A 17,574-nucleotide genomic window follows, 5' to 3' on the forward strand; every position below is an offset into this window, starting at 1 on the left:
AGAAATATGACATGATGGCTCCAAGCTTGAATGAATAAACAGTTGCACATTGATAAATGTGTTATTAGTTCGTACTTTACTTCTTAAAAAAATGTAAAAAAAAGGTCCTACCTACCTTGAATTTTAAAGAGGTGTAAACGGAACCACAACATTTTTTTATTTGGCTTTGCTATGGAAGATAAAGAATACCCACAATGCCTTAAATGAATGAGTCATAATCATTATCTCAGCACTAATGCACAATAATGGTTACTGCAGCAATAGAAACTAACTGGAATCTTAAACTACCGCTTTCAGTCAACTTGTCTTTATAATAATAACAGGGGCGGTGGGGTAGTCTAGTGGTTAAAGCGTTCGCTCGTCACGCTGAAGGCCCGGGTTCGATTCCCCGCATGGGTACAATTTGTGAAGCCCATTTCTGGTGTCCCCCGCCATGATATTGCTGGAATATTGCTAAAAACGGCGTAAAACAATACTCAGTCAGTATAATAATAACATAACAAAACATATTGGCAAATTTCTACAAGGACTAACGATGGCATTTCTACAAAATGATAATGAAACATGAGAAATTAACCTCAATATGCTCAAATCAGCCCTTCCAATTTTACAAACAGCATATTTTTGCATTTTTTGCCCCTTGGCAACCAGGTCAAGATGTAAAACAAACACACAAAAATTCATAAGTCAAAATAAGAATTCATCTGCATACGTATTACCTGAGTAAAGTAATCCTACTTTTAGAACTATACTAAAAACCATGTTATGACAAAGGTCACTATACAGTACTTCATGTTACTTTCACTTCATAAAATTCATTAATTTTCTTAACACAAATTCCCTTAACAAATACCACAGACATTCCATGCCATGGTAACACAGTCAGCCATATCTTTCAGCATGCATGCAATCTCCAATTGCCCCTTCTTCAGAATATATGTTTACTGATGAGCAAGTTCAAACTCACAGCAAGACACTGGGAGGAGAATGCCAGGTTCCACACAAAAACACAAGCGTCTGAACTCAAACACTATTTGAACATCTGGAAAGTTTCTTACATACATCAGCATTTGAAGATGGATAAAGTTGCACAGAATTTCAGGAAGTAAACTGCAGAGCATTTGCAATGCCAATACAATCAGGTACCATGGGTACAGTAATGGCAAATCCAATGAGAATTTGATGATTTAACACAAGACCCATATTTTTATCAACATCACTCCTAAAACATGCAAAACTTTCAGTGGCACCGTAACCATGATAACTCAGAAGATGCTTTCATAGTTTATGATCAAAGCTCTGGAGGAGTTATCTGTGACTTGTGTGAGGAACGTCTTGAACATGGTCGTCAACAGTAGGCAAGCTTTATCACTGGAAGCTGGAAATAATCAAGCCTTGGTCGGGCAAACATTTTTTACCAGCAGAAGTGATAGAACTTTCATGTTGCTGACTGCCAAACAGCATTCAGAGTTGGACCTTGCCCTACAAAACTAAAGACTCCAGAGGACCTCAAATTACTAATTTCAAAGGTCATTACAGGAAATATGAGGATCTTGTAAAGTAATGAATGGTACAGTGTACTCACTGTACTGTACATTAAAATGTATGAATTACATTAGTCTCAGGCATTTTATATTCTTGTCGACAATTTGTTAAGTGAAATGTTTGGCATTGTGCCTCAACTGGGATTCAACATATAGTAAAGCCCTTGAAAATGGCATTTACTACCATTAAACTTCCTGGGCAAGAGTGTCCACTTTCCTATATCAAAGAGTAAATTTTCTACTTTTGCTATTTCAAGCCTATTTCTCTTGGCTCGATCAAGCAGCCATCCAGTGTTGAACAGAGTTGTGTCCCTTGTGATTAAAACATGACATCCAATCAGATCTTGGATGTTTCAATAATTAGACTATCAACATGTGCAACAGTCCACTCATCTTAACAAGCCTGTGATATACATAAGGAGAAACATATAATCCTGGGAGTTTGGTACCTTCACTATGGTCAAGGATGAAAAGTTCAGTGTCCATTTCTATTGCTGCATTAAGTCATATGTATACCACAGCATTAATCACAGCCAGAACCGTTACTGCTTGAGCAAGTTTTGCCATGTGAAGGATTAGTCATGTGCTAATTAGCTGTGATTTATGGAGTCAAGGCTAGACATCAATAGCGTATGAGATGACAGTCACATAGACAGAAGTAATTACTGTACATATAGTAAAGACTGTTGGGTATTTAACAAATTAGTCATTAGGGCTGGTGACAGCTTTGATATGCCTAGCCCAATGTCATAATATTTCAAGTACTTTCTGAATGCACTAGCCTACAAAAAAATGCTTCTAGTTCGGTGGAAAAGTAGCAACCTGCCCACATAAAATACCATGCATCTGGCTAACCAACAGCACAGCCTTATTAAAGCAAGACACATTTACCCACGTCTGTAACTGAGCCTGGTTCTTCAGTATAACAAATGAGTGAGTTTAGTTTTTTGCCGCTTTTAGCAACATTCCAGCAACATCACGGCAGGGACACCAGAAATGGGCTTCACACATAGCCACATGGGGGACTGAACCCAGGTCTTCTGCATGACAGGTGAACACCAACCACCAGGCTACCCCACCACCCCAAGAAACAAATGACTTACCCACAACACTCTGTGGTTAATCAACCTTGTATAAATCAATGGACTGACCATCTGAACAGGTTTAAGTAAGTATTGTGTGATAATGTCATATTAATTTGAAATAATGAGTGAGTTTAATTTTATCCCACCTTTAGCAATATCCTGACGGGGGACACCAGAAATGGGTTTTACAGACTGTACACAGCACACATGTGGGAATCAAACACGGGTCTTCAGTGTGACCAGGGAACACTTTACCCACTTGGATACGTCACCGCCCTCAAATGATAAACACAATATCACAGATGGGTTTGAGACCATCCATGTCCACAGGTGTCTTTCTCTCATCTAAGTTAAGCATTCTATTTTATTGTCCAATGTGCTGACCGAAGTGGTAAGTTCAGGGTAGGCCAACTGGCATAGGAGATGGCAAAGCAACCTCTTCATAATTTTTCATCCATTACATTTTTCTTTAGTTGTTATGTCTGTCAGACATGTAGTAGACTAACACTTAGTCTCTGAATATATATGATTTTGACAGTAACAAATAATCCCATTTAAATTGAAAAGGGGGCCCAGTGAGATGGGAGATTCATAGCTGAGAAAATCTAGACTTGCTTCATTTAAGGCCTTAGCATTGTAGTAAGGGCTAGGCAGTAGGAAGATTATGCCGTTCAGAGACTGTGAGACAGACTATAGTCCGTTTGCCTCAAAAGCGGACCGATGAATTACAGTTTAACTCGAAAACTAATAAACATATAATAATCAATGAAACACTGATCATAATCAAAACATCAGACCAACTCGTCATTTTTTCGCACAATTTATGTCCTAAAAACAAAAAAGTTGTTTAACAAACTTGGTCCGCTTTTGAGCCAAACAGACTATAGACATGTTGTATCAATATGCTTTATTAATGTTGGATGTGGGGAAACATTCAGCTTACTTCTCATTCACAAATATATACACAAGGCTAAAAATTGGTTGTAGTTAAGCAGCAGTAGCAAATATTACAAATTGTGTCAAGAGAGCTTTCAACTTAAAAAAATTCTAAAATTCCACCTGAACAAAAGCTGTTTGCTGAGTTGCAAGGATGTGTATAAAATGACTGAATTCAAACTCTCAGATTGAAAATTTTACCAACTGAGCCAATACACATTACTAATTAAACATTCAATACACAAAAACTGGCCCATTAAACTGATATGAAAGACTTTGCACATTTTAACGCAGGACAAATTATCTGAAACTGCAAATTGTTACTGCAACAATTACCTGTTACCTAAGTGTTTCATATTTGCATGGGATTTTCATGAATATAATGATCACTTGAATAACAACAACAACTAATCACTTGTAGATAACAGCTAAAACTCACCAACTAGCAACACTGAATCTGCATGAACAATTTCCACTGAACCATCACAAATATCACTACAAAGATGTGAGATGTGCCCTACTTACACTCATTATAGACTAGGACCGATTGTGGATAAAAGTAATGCAAGAGGCATTTTTTAGTAGGATTTGGTATCCAGGCTATTTTACCTATTTAAAAGGTGCTGATCATGAAAAATTTGGATACCAAGCTGAAAAAAGTGTTTTTGACCATCAAAATTGAAAAACAAAATGGCCGCCAAAATCGCCTAAAATAGTTGAAGGTGTGAACAGTATTTTCGCCTGTGACTGTATCTCTATTTTGTAAATTTTGGAAACTTGACCTTTTATGACATTTAAAGAATGCTGATCATGAATAAATAGGATTGCAAGCTGAAAAATGTTTCTGGGACCTCAAATTTGAAAAACAAAATGGCCACCATAGTCACCGCAAGTAGTGGTAGGTGTGCACGTTATGTCATCACCTGTGACTGTATATCTATTTTCTAATATGTTTAAACCTGACCTTTTTAGACATTTAAAGGGTGCTGATCACGAAAAAAGAGAATACCAACTGAAAAGAAATTGATTATGAACCTCAAAATTGAAAAACAAAATGGCCACCAAAAATAGCTGATTTTGTGCTGATTACATTGTTACCTTGACGGTATTGAGACGGTAAGGAAACAAATAGTATTCAAAGTTATACCAATACACAACTACATATTGTTCATGAACGGTTTTAATCATTTTGGATGAAAACAATACGGATAATCAATGAAACTTTAACAATTCTCAACACAATATATCAGCTGAACCATACCAACGTCATAACAATAATGTTATTCACACTTGATTCTCATATACATAAGAATTCCAATTTCTTATGTTATGTTTAGTAATTTGGTCAACACAACCATAAACAAGTTTCAATTCAACATTTCATAATGTTCAAAGATTCATTGAATAAGCATCTTTGTGACCAACCCATCTCTGTGAATTCGGGAAGTGATGGAATAGCTTCCCAGACTTTCCTCCTGATCATGATTTTGTAATGGACACACACAGTTGGTGGCATCAACTCAGGTTTAATAATAATAATAATCCACTTGTAACGCGCTGAATCCATGCACAGTACGTGCTCTAAACGCACATGTCTGAGAGGGGATGAGAGAAGTTATACAGAGAAGACAAGTCTGAACAGAAAGATTGTGGGTTGGGTCTTCAATGATGACAATGATTCACAGTCTTTCAGGTACTTGGGCAGGGAGTTCCAGGCTTTAGTGGCTGAATATGCAAATGTTCTCTCTGTTAGTTTGTATAGTGGGATGTTTTTACCATGGGAACATGGAGCAGGGTTTTGGTTTGGGAACGTAGAGTTCTTGGTGGTGAACAGATATGTAGGGAGGAGCCTGACCTGAATGGAGACTGGAAGACAAGACTGACTGACTGACTGAGTTTTGGTTTTACGCCGCTTTTAGCAATATTCCAGCAACATCACGGCGGGGGACACCAGAAATGGGCTTCACACATTGTACCCATGTGGGGATTCGAACCCGGGTCTCGGCGTGACGAGCCAACGCTTGGAAGACAAGACAAAGGAGCTTGTAGCTGATACGGTGTTCCATAGGGAGCAGTGAAGGCTGTGGAGTGATGTGCTCTGATTTCCTAGTCAGTGCAACAATCCTTGCTGCAGTATTTTGAACTTGTAGTTTGTTAAGCTGCTGTTAAGTTGCCCCAGACAGAACGGAATTGCAATAGTCAAGCCGTGACACAATTAGCAACAGGACCAATGTGGCAATAGAATGCTTTGTCAGGTAGTTACGAACATTACTAATATTCCCGAGGACAAGAAAGCGGGTTTTGGTAAGATTATTGACATGAGAGTCAAGCGAAAGATCCGAGTCGAGAGTGACACCAAGATTCTTGACCCCAGACGACAGAGGAACACGACTGTCACCAAAGTGGAATTTGCGAATTCCTGCCTCAGCCCTTCAATTCTGAGAACCTACGAGAAGACATTCACTCTTTGACTCATTCAGCTTGCTCTGAAAGATTCAAACTTTTATATCCTCACAGCAGCCAGCTACCTGTGAAACTGCATCTGTAGGTTCTGTAGCATTGGGAGAGAAAACCTTGTTCAGCTGTGTGTCGTCTGCATACTGCTGTCGGCAGACAGAGACATGTCTATTACTGATCCCAGGTTTGGATGGTTTTTCTAACAAAACCTACGCACTGTGTTCACACTTTGAACATTATGAACATTTCATGGATGTGTCAAGTCGCATGACCTGCCTGTAACGTAAAGTATGTCCTGCTTTGTGAACAACTGAACAAGATCTTTGGATCTCGTTACTGGATGAAGTGTACACACAAATGTTTAAAGGTCACATGCAACGTAAAACACAACTTTGCAGATTCTGATACCTTTCGGTATGGACTTACCGAAACAAAGCGTCAAAAATGCAAATTCAACTTATAAAGTTGAAAAAACGCGATGAAAAAAAACGCGCGAAATCGGAGTTCAAACGTTTCACTAATTTTCGCCAGACTTTTCTTCTTACCGAGTCACTTTCTCAGTTCGATACTTAAAAGCAATGTCATTATTTAGCGTTGACACAATTTCTAACTGTGATATAGATATGTCGCTGTCACAGACAAAACTCAATGTCTTGTTTTATTGACACCTGTGTGTCTGCCTGCCTGTCTGCTAATGACAATTTGAACTTAACACCAATCAGGCTATACACCATAAACAAAATGCATTGATTTATGGCCCGAGTTCGGTCTCTGTCACATTATGTAATTACACAGACAGGCAGGTGTGATACTTGAACACATGACATGTTATGATGTCTGTTGATTGCAAAATGTTATACACAAAAAATGAGCATGTATTTACAAAACCCAACATCTCTATATATACACACACAATCAGCCGTGAAGGCGTCATCTGCTAATGAACCAGCCGTTACACTTGAGTGCACACCCACCCGCTCTGACTGGGTTCGGTATCCTGGCTGCTTCGTTTCGAGGGAGTACAAAATATTGCACTTTTGATTTGCGATTATACGCTTATAATTTTGTTTATTTGTTTTTTTCATAATCAGCAATGCATATTATATGTCATGAAGAAGTGATAATTGTGTTTTAATTATGTTTGATTTTTTGGTTGCATGTGACCTTTAAGGAACATGTAGACACTGTCCGGTATGCAACTGACAGCACTTTGTTCATCAATCTCAACACCAGTATCAGATGGCGTATCTATCATAATGCATGCCATTGGTGGGTCTGTGTTACAGTCATGAGCATTTTTGGTTTTTGACATATTTCTTTTAAAGGAACTAAGACAGGGTAAATGATATTTAGCCTTGGCAGCCATTAGGTCACATACACCAGCAAGTTTACAATTCAAGTCCTGGTCAAATCGAGAAGCTTCCAGAATATCAGAGCTGGTGTTTAATGACATCACAGAATAGAGAATGGTGATGTTGTTTCAAGTTAACTTCTTGACAAAACGTACATTTCTTCCAATCAATAGGGTTTGCACATGAGGGTTTCACTTACATTTTGTAACTGAAAATGCAGTAAATTATTCATTCTAATCTTTTTTATTTGCCCTTATAGAAAGTAGATACACTATTTTAAAAAAATACCAATGTAAAAGGAGGAATACTTACAATAATTGCACAAGAAACTTGACATGTCTTAGAAAGGCTGTCATCAATAGTAAAGGGGCCGTAGTATTTTGAATTGTTAAAATACCGCCTTTTTAAAAAACATTCAAAACAATTACAACCGTGCTCAGTAATGTTTCATAATGTGTTGCTAACTATCTGAACTATTAACAACTAAAATGTTTTGTTAACAACTTTTTCCTAACCATTTATGACAATTCCGATAAAAAATTTGAAATGTTTTTGGGATGAAATATTTTTTTTAACAAAATCCAATTTATTTATTGTTTTTAATGAAAGGCAGTTCTATATCTTGTGGTGACAATATTAACATTTTAATTGTACAGAGGTCATTTATGTTTCATCATATACCAATCTATGCATTCAGTATTTACGTCTACTGAAAAGGTGATTTGGTGGCCATTTTTTGTTTTTCAATTTTGAGGTTCATAAACAAATTTTTTCAGTTGGTATTCTCTTTTTTCGTGATCGATCAAAAGTGTCAGGTTTAAACAAATTAGAAAATAGATATACAGTCACGGGTGATGACATACCGTGCACACCTACCACTACTTGCGGTGACTATGGTGGCCATTTTGTTTTTCAAATTTGAGGTCCCAAAAACATTTTTCAGCTTGCAATCCTATTTATTCATGATCAGCATTCTTTAAATGTTATAAAAGGTCAAGTTTCCAAAATTTACAAAATAGAGATACAGTCAGTCGAAAATACTGTGCACACCTACCACTATTTTAGGTGATTTTGGCGGCCATTTTGTTTTTCAATTTTGATGGTCAAAACACTTTTTTCAGCTTGGTATCCTATTTTTTCATGATCAGCACCCTTTAAATAGGTAAAATTAACCTGGATACCAAATCCTACTAAAAAATGCCTCAACATCTTTTATTTGAGACTTTTCCAGAATCAGGCCTAGTCTATTAATCCAGAAATATGTTTCAATCATCATGAAAAAGTGATTCATCTACATCTTGCAATTATGGAGAAAAGATTTATCATACTACAAATTAATCAAGATGTCATGTTTGGGAAATGGCAAACACAAATATATGGAATCATTAAGTCAAGAACCATAAACAAAAAATACTACTGTATATATAATGGCTACCGAACAGTTATCGCCATATTTTTGCGGTATTTACAAAATTACTCCGCCGTTCGTTAAATTAATGAAACAGAATTAATTATGGTACTTAATTAGCTATTCACCAATGTTCAGTCCATTCAATGCCGCCAATCATGTTTTTATATAACGCAGCGGAAGGGAATCATGGCAGTACAAATAGATGTTTTCTCACAATTGACTGTAACAGTTATCGCCATTCAGAATTACTAATGCCACTCGTGAAATAATATATATTTATATCATACAGTAACTTCGAATAATTGATTGTGTGACTATTTGAGTGTTTCTTTTACAGTAGATTGATAGGGAATGAAACAATTAATGACTTGCGAACTTCAGTTTGCTATCATATAGGTCATGGGACATCCCCGACTAAGTTAAAAATACCGGACTAAATGAAAAATACCGGAATTGTAAGTCTGACTGACTGACTGAGTATTGTTTTACGCCGTTATTAGCAATATTCCAGCAATATCACGGAGGGGACACCAGAAATGGGCTTCACAAATTGTACCCATGTGGGGAATCGAACCCGGGCCTTCGGCGTGACGAGCGCTTTAACCACTAGGCTACCCCACCGCCCCAATTGTAAGTGACCGGAACTGCGCACGTGTGATACTGATGTATTGGCGATAACTGTTACGCTGCGATAACTGTTCGCTAGCCAGTAGGCATGATGTTTAAGAGAAATGTATTGAATGCAAATTGCAATCACATCTGTAATCAAGTATTAATGATTGAATGTTTTCAAAATACTCACAGAAAGTAAGGTCTATCTTTACGATTGTATTACTGTCTGCAAAATAGAAAGTGTCAATGTTCGAGCCAGGCCGGGATAATCTCTGTAAGCCACAAAAGCACCAGGCTGAGCCCATTGATTGTTTACTTGGGGTTTTGAGTGACACATGGTATCCAAATTCCAACACATTTGGAACTTGTACAGTTCAAGCGTGTCGTTTCAACTGTTATGTGTCGATATGTGTTGCAACCAACGCTAGAGACATTATAGTAAATGATCTTGTAACCCAGCGTCCCATGCAAAGCAATCCCACCCCAAAGAATCTACGAGTGCAAAACTTTGGGATATTTCCAAATTTTGTTGTTTTCTGCGACTATTTTCTCTGATCGCATTGATAAAGCGTACTCTTTATAGCAGTCTGCAGCCATGCAAGGTATAAGGACAGAAACTAATCTAAGACTTACGTGATAAAGTTAATTCCATTGTATTTCGAAGTCTACTAGTTTATATTATCGCTGACATGTCAATGCCTTCTGTGTAATGGCTGCCTATGAGTCATCTACGCATGCGTAGTGCCATTAAAGGAAGGCGAACTTGTTGGCGAGAGCTAAAGGGGCTGCTCTCAAAACGATTAAGGGTATTTTATTATAAGCACAGTTCAGGTCCCCTTAGCCTAGTGCTTCATTCTGTGTCAATGGGCCATGATGACCCAAAACCTAAAAACACGTTAGCATACTTGCCATAGTTTGAATGCCAAACATATATAGGTCTACTTCAGTAGTGGATTGCGAGGGTGGAGGGGAGGAGGTTTACACCACGACCCCCATGCACTGAAGCAGTGAAGTTAATAATGACAAAATTAAGTGTGGTGCTACTCACATTATAATACTGTATATTTACCCTGTAAATTGTTCACCCATTGTAAAATAAGGTCATATATATGTGGCGCGTACATAAAGTATAGGCATATTCCCGAATTATATTTTAATTTATATGTGAAGCGTTTGATTATTATGATGAATATCAAACATCTTAAAATGAGGTAAACGTACTATTCTAGATCGACGAAAACACGTAACATATCCCTGACGCGGTGGGTAGCCAAGTGGTTACATCGTCAGCTGAGCAAAGCCCAACACCCGGTTTGATTCATTGCAAACTGATTTGTGAAATCAAAATGTACAAATGTATTGTGTCCGGTGCAGTAAAAATTAAGATATGTAGCATATTGTACACCTTAAATCCAGCGAATACGTTTCAAGACTTACTGTAATCCTGGGTGAAAGCCGTCTCGTTCCGGACATTTTACACAGGCATCAGCTTGCCTATATCTTTAACCAATTCTTAAATGGTATAAAATCAGTGTGTGCTTTTATAAAAATCAAACCGTTAATTTTATTATGGTGTAAATTAGCTCTTATTTTGACAAAACGTGGCCGAGTTGATTTTATTATTACTGGTTTGAGTGGCATCATTTGATTTGTCTAGCCAGTGTATGTTTCATGCGATATCAGCTGAGCAGTATATAAAAAATATAAGAGAATTAGTATACACGTTTATAGATTTAATAAAACAGCGTATACATGTTAGTGTTCGAATATACTGGGTGTGTGGATACTTCACACATGTGGAGGAGAAGAAGGAACGTGTCCAGTGGGGGCTAAACAATATGAAATGTGTTATATTACAATTTACACTTGTCAGATGGGTTCACTATGTGCGTTGCTAGACTACCACTTGTCAGATGGGTTCACTATGTGCGTTGCTAGGCTACCACTTATCAGATGGGTTCACTATGTGCGTTGCTAGGCTACCACTTATCAGATGGGTTCACTATGTGCGTTGCTAGACTACCACTTGTCAGATGGGTTCACTATGTGCGATGCTAGACTGCCACTTGTCAGATGGGTTCACTATGTGCGTTGCTAGACTAGACTACCATGGGTTTATCAGATGGGTTCACTATGTGCGATGCTAGACTGCCACTTGTCAGATGGGTTCACTATGTGCGTTGCTAGACTACCACCACTCAGATGGGTCAGATGGCGTTCACTACCACTTATCAGATGGGTTCACTATGTGCGTTGCTAGACTACCATGTGCGTTGCTAGACTACCACCACTTGTCAGATGGAGTTCACTATGTGCGTTGCTAGACTACCACTTATCAGATGGGTTCACTATGTGCGTTGCTAGACTACCACTTATCAGATGGGTTCACTATGTGCGTTGCTAGACTATCAGATGGGTTCACACTTGCCATGTGCGTTGCTAGACTACCACTTGTCAGATGGGTTTCACTATGTGCGTTGCTAGACTACCACTTGTCAGATGGGTTCACTATATGTGCGTTGCTAGACTACCACTTGTCAGATGGGTTCACTATGTGCGTTGCTAGACTACCACTTATCAGATGGGTTCACTATGTGCGTTGCTAGACTACCACTTATCAGATGGGTTCACTATGTGCGTTGCTAGACTACCACTTATCAGATGGGTTCACTATGTGCGTTGCTAGACTACCACTTGTCAGATGGGTTCACTATGTGCGTTGCTAGACTACCACTTATCAGATGGGTTCACTATGTGCGTTGCTAGACTGCCACTTATCAGATGGGTTCACTATGTGCGTTGCTAAACTACCACTTATCAGATGGGTTCACTATGTGCGTTGCTAGACTACCACTTGTCAGATGGGTTCACTATGTGCGTTGCTAGACTACCACTTATCAGATGGGTTCACTATGTGCGTTGCTAGACTACCACTTGTCAGATGGGTTCACTATATGCGATGCTAGACTGCCACTTGTCAGATGGGTTCACTATGTGCGTTGCTAGACTACCACTTATCAGATGGGTTCACTATGTGCGATGCTAGACTGCCACTTATCAGATGGGTTCACTATGTGCGTTGCTAGACTACCACTTATCAGATGGGTTCACTATGTGCGTTACTAGACTGCCACTTATCAGATGGGTTCACTATGTGCGTAGATAGACTACCACTTATCAGACTTTCATTGTACAGACAACATGTACTTTAGCTGCTAAAACCTGCCATTTCATCTCAAGAAAAAGAAGAACAGTTTTATACAATTCATGATATGTGTTACGTTTTAAACTATATTCTATTTTAAATCTTTTGTACAATCTAAGTTGTAAAGTCTCTCGTAATTCGGTATGGAATGGCCCTATATACATCGTTTTAATGAACTGTATCTATTTATGTGTTTTAGTTACTGCATGACGGGTGAGATTCAAATAAACATTCTGTCTGTCTGTCTGTCTGTCTCTCTCTGAGAGTGTTGGTTCACATCCCCATTGGGACTCAACCCCCACCTCGATAATCTCCAGGGTATACGTTACGATCACTCTCCACTTTCTGATTATCGAGGATGCTCAACCCCGAGAAGTAGTAGCATCTTTACTTAAATTTCCAAAGACGCATATGTTGTCCGGAGACCTTTAAAGGCTATTTAATAGCATTACGGAATATTTAGACGATTTAATAACACAATAACTCCTATTGTAATATGATTGGTTTGGTTGGCTTGTTGTTTAACGCCGCACTCAGCAATATTCCAGCTATACGACAGCAGTATGTAAATAATCGAGTCTGGACCAGACAATCCAGTGATTAACAGCATGAGCATCGATCTAAGCAACTGGGATACGATGACATGTGTCAAGCAAGTCAGCGCACCCCTCCTTTTGTCCCGAATGTTTATTAAATGACCATTGAAACTCTCGTGAAAACGGGTGAAAATGAAGTGTGCACCCCCATTGGCGGATCCAGACACCCACACCCACACACCCTTTGAAAATGACTTAAGACCACATTGAAGATTTTTTTTGCGTTGGCGGAGCCAATGGGGGGTTCGAGGGGTTCAGCACGGACGCCCTGTATAAACAGTTACACTGTTTATGTTCATTGTGCTTTCGGGTAATACTTGTATCTATAGATTGTCGAGCATGTAGTACCCCCAGGCAGTTTCTCTCCAAGTAGAGCGTCGTGTAACCTTAATCAAATGTTGTTGTAAATGGCAATATGCGATTGTGCAGTATTTTGAAACCATTGTCGCTGCCATCAACTCAACCAAAACACACCACAATCACAGTTTCAATATTTCCTCTGTTTATCATATATGTTAATTGTTCCTAGAAGACACGAAGTGTAATTGAATATACACGAATATACGTCTCGCTCTCCTTCTGCAACATTTAGGGTCGAGTCGAATGTTTGGGTCGGTCGGTAATGAGAAACAAGATTTCTTTTTATATGTGGCCTCAACAGCCTGCACCCATTCCGTGAGCAAAGTTCCTGCCGAGAATTCTTTATTTATGCTTAACATCATTTACGCACTATGTTTGTCTTACAGTATTGTTGACATAAAAGCTTCAACAATTTAAAAATAATTAGTTGGGGGTTTTCACTGGAAACCGGCCAACAAAAACTTAATTCTTTTCAGAATAAAACATTTTGACCCTCACAAATTCACTGGGGCCTATAAACGCAAAAAAATGGCATCAGTTTATATATTGTCACTCACGGGGTGCCTGAGCAGCAATTTACATCTGTTTATATGTTTACCTGCCAAGTGATTAACAAATTCAAGTGTCGTATCCAGAGAAACATTTGAAAGAGAAAGGAGACATTTATCATTCATTATAACATATTATGAGCTCCAAATCCGGATTCGACTTTCAGTAAATATATTCCAACATTTATACAACAAATGTTGGAAGGGATCCGGATTTTATACATTGCCGTGACATCCTCGGCGCTGATAGGAGGTAGTGGTGCTGTCATCAGCTGAACATAAGACTAACGACTTCAGTGGATCACAGTTGATACGGCTTTGATACACGGTAAGATATTGTCACAGTAACGTGTCTTCCAGTGGTATGTATCTGCGAGCTGTTTAGGGAGATGGTGGACCGACTACATTCAGACATTTACATTGTACAACATTTCTTGTTGAAAACATGACAGCATTCTTAGGCTGAATTTGCTCATTGTCAACAGTCTATAGAAGCAGGCAAGGCAGTGTGTATGGTAGGATATCACACGACACTTACGTGAAGCTGTTTCAAAATGTCATACATTGTACTTACTACTTAGTGCACATGCATGACAGTGTCAGGGTGTTTCTGAATCCGTCATAGTTTTTAGTGTATGATATGGACTGTCTGTGTGCTTTTTCCTTTTTTTTCTGTTTTTTTCTTCTTTTTGTTTTGTTTGTTTTGTTTTCTTTTTTTGTTGTTGTTGTTGGGGGTTTTTGGGGGTACAGTCGAGGGGTGGGGTGGGGTGGCCAGTCGTAAACGTGATATGCATATTTGTTGAGGATCATGAAAAATAACATGTTACAGAAATGAAGACAATGTGGGGTCATCCAAAAATAGGACAGGCATTTGGGCTGGGTAATTGTTTTTAGTGCATTAGTGCATGAAAACCCTCTGCCCTTTTTATCATGATATTTGTATGTTTACTTTACTGATTACGATTGATATAATTTATGGAAAATGTTAATGTGATAAAATGTGTGTACACATGTTTCATGATTGGTATGACTTGTCGCACTTATGACTTGTGACAGTAGCAGTTCACCATCTTTATTATTAATTGTCAGCCACGTAAAGAAGCTGTTTGAGACATCAAGTGTTTGTTTGATACCTTCTTGTCGTCATGTTTTTCAGCAGCTCAATGTCGTCAATTGTTGCTTTCACCTATTTGTTTGAGCAATCAACTGTTATAAGATTCAGAATCTCAATCTGTCCCTCCATGCTGGTCGGCTCGATTTTCCGTTGGCCTCGCATCAATCGCATGGTCGCCATTTTGAATGCATTTGTAAGCAAGTAAACAAATTCAAGCTTTTCTGTACAATAATTTTCAAAACTGGATGCTATTATCATGGAGTAATAATTCATACAAAAATTTATTATTAATTATTTCCACTACAAGCGTTATGGTACGATTTAGATATTAGGAAAATATAAATATATAATATTAGTTTCATCATGATCAGTAATAGCTTCAAGACTCCAGTCAAAAGTAATAAAAACAGACACACTATTCAAAAAGTTACGTCTACATAATTTGAGAGATGTTTCTTCATAAATCCCAGCCTAAAGTAATAATAACTCATCTATTAGGCCCACCTTTCAGTGAGTTAAAAGCTATGTATAGGGTTCACTCTCACTTAGCCAGAGTCTGACCAAAAAGGCCTTGTTAAGACAACATTGCACTATGGCTAGGTGAGAGATGCGAGACAGGTAATTAGCATTAGCCAATGAAGCGTGAGCCTTTGTTCTAGGGCTATAGTCTATATCTACAATGCGACATGATTTAAGATGTATGCAAGTGTGTGTTCGTTTGTTTGTAATATGAAAATTTGGTTTAAACATATTTATTTCTGATATATTGTTCAGAAACTGGATCGGCAAACAAGCAAAAAGCTTATATTAATGCCTCCCCAGACAAAATAACATTTATGCGACTTGTATTTCATAACATTATTACAAAATTACATGATATCATAAACAACATTAAGCATACAATAGACATGAATATAAACATCCATACACCAGCTCCGGCAGGTTGGGGGCACATCTCTGTTGTGTGAGAGACACTTTGGCAAAAGGCGGAAATAGAGGACATAATGGAATGGACGAATTATGGACTGACTGACTGAGTTTAGTTTTACGCCGCTTTTAGCAATATTCCAGCAATATCACGGCGGGGGACACCAGAAATGGGCTTCACACATTGTACCCATGTGGGGAATCGAACCCAGGTCTTCGGCGTGACGAGCCAACGCTTTAACCACAAGGCTACCCCACCGCCCCGACGAATTATGGAAATGAACCTAGTTGCTGCACAAACTAAAATATAAATTTACATTAAATTTCTGATTTCTTATGACTTGTTCCCTTTGTAGCCCCACATATTGTTCTAAGTGCATCAAGCTGTATTTTTTCAAGCATTGATGCCCGGCTAACTGTACAATTATCCCATATACATCAAATAATGGCAGAATAAAGAATTGATACATAACGAATAGTGTTTTTCTTGATAATCGGTATTTGTAACTCCTTAAACAATTTTTCATTAGTGAAACTTTAAAAAGTAAAGAATTTATCTGTGCAGTCCAATTTGCGTCTTTTGAAACCAGATACCTAAATGTTTTTGCTCGGAATAATAATTATTTTTGCATAAATAATCTTGGACTAGTTATAATCATTTCACTAATATCACTAATTAAGCATTTACTGAAATCCTCCAAAATAATTCAAACTATACCATATCAATGTATCTCACTTAAATACAAATGTGACTAATGTCAACTAACTGAGCATTTCCTCAAATCCTCCCCAAAAAGTTCAAATAATACCATATCAATGTACAAGTATCTCTCTTTAATACAAATTTCACTAATCTCACTAAATGGGCTTTTTGTTGAAACAAACTATGGCTCATCTTGACCAGATGTTATCAAAACACTAACTCCAGTCAGCAAAATTCCACTCTGGCTATGTGAGAGACCTGTTTTGACAGAATCTGGCTAAGTGAGAGGACACCATGTATAGACAGTTTAATAAATTGCTTGGATTTAAGTTATAAAGTAAATATGTCATCACCTGTATTAGAATGACATTAAGCAAACACATCAATTTATTAAGTGAGGTGAGGTGAAATTGGGTTTAACGTCGTGCTTGAGAATATTTCGCTCATATGACGACGTGCATGCGAGTGTAGGTGTATGTGCGGCTGCTTGTACTAGCCCAGACTTAAGCTTGTTTTATAGTGCTAGCTCACTGAGATACCATGCCGCAGTGAAGCATGAATACCCCACTCAGACACATTATACTGACTCCGAGCCGACCAGTCCTGGTTGTACCCTTTAATGCCGAGCGCCTGGCAGGGACCAACAAGTACCATTTTTTAACGTCTTTTGGTATGACACGGTCGGGGATCGAACCCGCGACCTTCTGCTCTCCGGGCAGACGCT

At 38.3% G+C, this 17,574-nt stretch overlaps 2 protein-coding genes across 2 annotated transcripts in view; one reads left to right on the forward strand and one right to left on the reverse strand.

Moving 5' to 3' along the window:
* LOC124264353 (CAP-Gly domain-containing linker protein 1-like) overlaps positions 1-10,120 on the reverse strand; it is a 133,174-nt gene extending 123,054 nt beyond the window's left edge. Inside the window, exon 1 of the mRNA XM_046699111.1 lies at positions 10,031-10,120. The gene's annotated coding sequence lies outside the window, so the exon portion shown is untranslated. The remainder of the gene's footprint in view (positions 1-10,030) is intronic.
* A 4,201-nt stretch (positions 10,121-14,321) lies between these two features.
* The window catches only part of LOC124264394 (cryptochrome-1-like), a 42,127-nt gene continuing 38,874 nt past the window's right edge, over positions 14,322-17,574 (forward strand). The window contains 1 exon segment of the mRNA XM_046699139.1: positions 14,322-14,434. The gene's annotated coding sequence lies outside the window, so the exon portion shown is untranslated.

Source organism: Haliotis rubra, unplaced genomic scaffold (genome assembly GCF_003918875.1).
Source record: "Haliotis rubra isolate DU_JTF1 unplaced genomic scaffold, ASM391887v1 Scf1205, whole genome shotgun sequence".
In the NCBI taxonomy this organism is placed as follows: domain Eukaryota; kingdom Metazoa; phylum Mollusca; class Gastropoda; order Lepetellida; family Haliotidae; genus Haliotis; species Haliotis rubra.